Source organism: Mizuhopecten yessoensis, unplaced genomic scaffold, assembly GCF_002113885.1.
Source record: "Mizuhopecten yessoensis strain PY_sf001 unplaced genomic scaffold, ASM211388v2 scaffold10797, whole genome shotgun sequence".
In the NCBI taxonomy this organism is placed as follows: Eukaryota; Metazoa; Mollusca; class Bivalvia; order Pectinida; family Pectinidae; genus Mizuhopecten; species Mizuhopecten yessoensis.
The window spans coordinates 596,521-599,092 of record NW_018408726.1 but is presented as its reverse complement, the minus strand read 5'-3'; the positions used below and the strand labels follow the sequence as shown (position 1 = coordinate 599,092).

General features: G+C 39.7%; 1 long non-coding RNA gene across 1 annotated transcript in view; it reads right to left on the bottom strand.

The window, feature by feature from the left end:
• LOC110462502 overlaps positions 1–828 on the bottom strand; it is a 5,686-nt gene extending 4,858 nt beyond the window's left edge. Inside the window, exon 1 of the long non-coding RNA XR_002464292.1 lies at positions 16–828. This is a non-coding gene — a long non-coding RNA (uncharacterized LOC110462502). The remainder of the gene's footprint in view (positions 1–15) is intronic.
• Between the last annotated feature and the right edge of the window lie 1,744 nt (positions 829–2,572).

The following is a 2,572-nucleotide window of genomic DNA, read 5'->3' as shown; positions in this document are numbered from 1 at the left end:
TCTCCAGGAGAAAACCTGGGAAGTGAAATCAGATTCTCCCCGAGAAAAACCTGGAAGTGAAATCAGATTCTCCCCAAGAAACCCTGGGAAGTGAAATCAGATTCTCCCTGAGAAAATCTGGGAAGTGAAATCAGATTCTCCCCGAGAAAACCTGAATCAGATTCTCCCCGAGAAAAGCTGGGAAGTGAAATCAGATTCTCCCTGAGAAAACCTAGGAATTGAAATCAGATTCTCCCCAAGAAACCCTGGGAAGTGAAATCAGATTCTCCCCGAGAAAAGCTGGGAAGTGAAATCAGATTCTCCCTGAGAAAATCTGGGAAGTGAAATCAGAATCTCCCCAAGAAAACCTAGGAAGTGAAATCAGATTCTCCCTGAGAAAACCTGGGAAGAGAAATCAGATTCTCCCTGAGAAAACCTAGGAATTGAAATCAGATTCTCCCCAAGAAAACCTGGGAAGTGAAATCGGATTCTCCCCAAGAAAACCTGGGAAGAGAAATCAGATTCTCCCCAAGAAACCCTGGGAAGTGAAATCAGATTCTCCCCGAGAAAACGTGGGAAGTGAAATCAGAGTCACCCCAAGAAAACCTGGGAAGAGAAATCAGATTCTCCCCGAGAAAAGCTGGGAAGTGAAATCAGATTCTCCCCAAGAAAACCCGGGAAGTGAAATCAGATTTTCCCTGAGAAAACCTGGGAAGTGAAATCAGATTCTCCCCGAGAAAACCCGGGAAGAGAAATCAGATTCTCCCTGAGAAAATCTGGGAAGTGAAATCAGATTCTCCCCGAGAAAAACCTAGGAAGTGAAATCAGATTCTCCCGAGAAAACCTGGGAAGTGAAATCAGATTATCCCTGAGAAAACCTGGGAAGTGAAATCAGATTTTCCCTGAGAAAACCTCGGAAATGAAATCAGATTCTCCCCAAGAAAACCCGGGAAGTGAAATCAGATTTTCCCTGAGAAAACCTGGGAAATGAAATCAGATTCTCCCCAAGAAACCCTGGGAAGTGAAATCAGATTCTCCCCGAGAAAAACCTAGGAAGTGAAATCAGATTCTCCCTGAGAAAACCTAGGAATTGAAATCAGATTCTCCCCAAGAAAACCTAGGAAGTGAAATCAGATTCTCCCTGAGAAAATCTGGGAAGTGAAATCAGATTCTCCCCAAGAAAACCCGGGAAGTGAAATCAGATTTTCCCTGAGAAAACCTCGGAAATGAAATCAGATTCTCCCCAAGAAAACCTAGGAAGTGAAATCAGATTCTCCCCGAGAAAACCTGGGAAGAGAAATCAGATTCTCCCTGAGAAAACCTTAGTCGTCAAGGAGGAGATCCCATACCTTTTCACTCAAGTACTTTATCAACTGCGCCACCCAACCACTCTCACATACTATATATAGCTATCTCTATTTACACCACACATTTTAGTTTAAAGTGGAGATTTTTTTTAGCACAAATAAAATTTTGGAGAACTACATTTCCAAAACAAGACAGCTTTGAATATTTGTTCCTGGGTCCTTAACTTTGTGTACAATTATAGCTCTCAGGAGATGAATAAAAAGTAGACAGAAAGCTAAAATTCTGTCCCTACCTAAAGAATCCTTATCCAAAAACAGGCAGATAAAATAATCAAAGATTACTTTCTACAGTCCAAAACTATGAACTGGAAATGGCACCAGATAAGATGTGAAGATGATATATATATATACAACAAATGGCTCCTGTCATGGTTATAGTAATATCATCTTTCCTTACTATTTGGTTTTACGCCATTTCACTAGCAGGTTAAGAAGTTTAAGTGAATGACTAACACACTTAACAGATGATTAATAACAGGAGTACATCACCAGTCTTTATGGTCACGTTTCCATAGATACAAGAAAGGAAGCACAAGACACTTCACGTGATTTTCATTAGGGCTGCATTTTATGTACAAAATGTGCAATACTGACGAATAAATATTTGGGAAGAATTCACCGAGATACTTTTTCAACATTTTTAGGAACAGTTACAGGAAAAAAAAGGCATATAACTTTCCATTCAAGATGAACAGCTACAGATATTTTCAATATGTTCAGCTGTTGTTCACACTGTGAAATCTTACTTAGCATTTGTTTCTACTGGGCAGTGTTATTCAAAAGAAACAAGAGGCCCAAGGGCCTTAGCGGTCACATAGTTATATCAAAGGTACTGGTAGCTTTATTTTATTGTTTAGATATGATGTGGAAATCAGCATGTACACTAAGTGAAATACAATACTTGTCATGTCATCAATGGATAAGAATTTGAAAATATTGGTAAATGTTCCCTTTGGGGCCCCGCCCTCGCCCCTGGGGATGGGGCAGGAATCCCAATTTAACAAAGTAATACTCTCATTCACCCAAGATGATTCTGACTAAGTTTGAGTAATTTTCTGCTGAAAATGGATAAAATATATACCGAAAAGTGTTATTTCCCTATATAAACTATATTAAACTTTACCCCCTCCCCAAGGGAGAACGGATAGCTCGGGGGTCCTGAAATTTACAATTTAAATAAAGCCCCTGATGATTTTCTTTCCATGCAGAGAAAATGAATGTAGTAC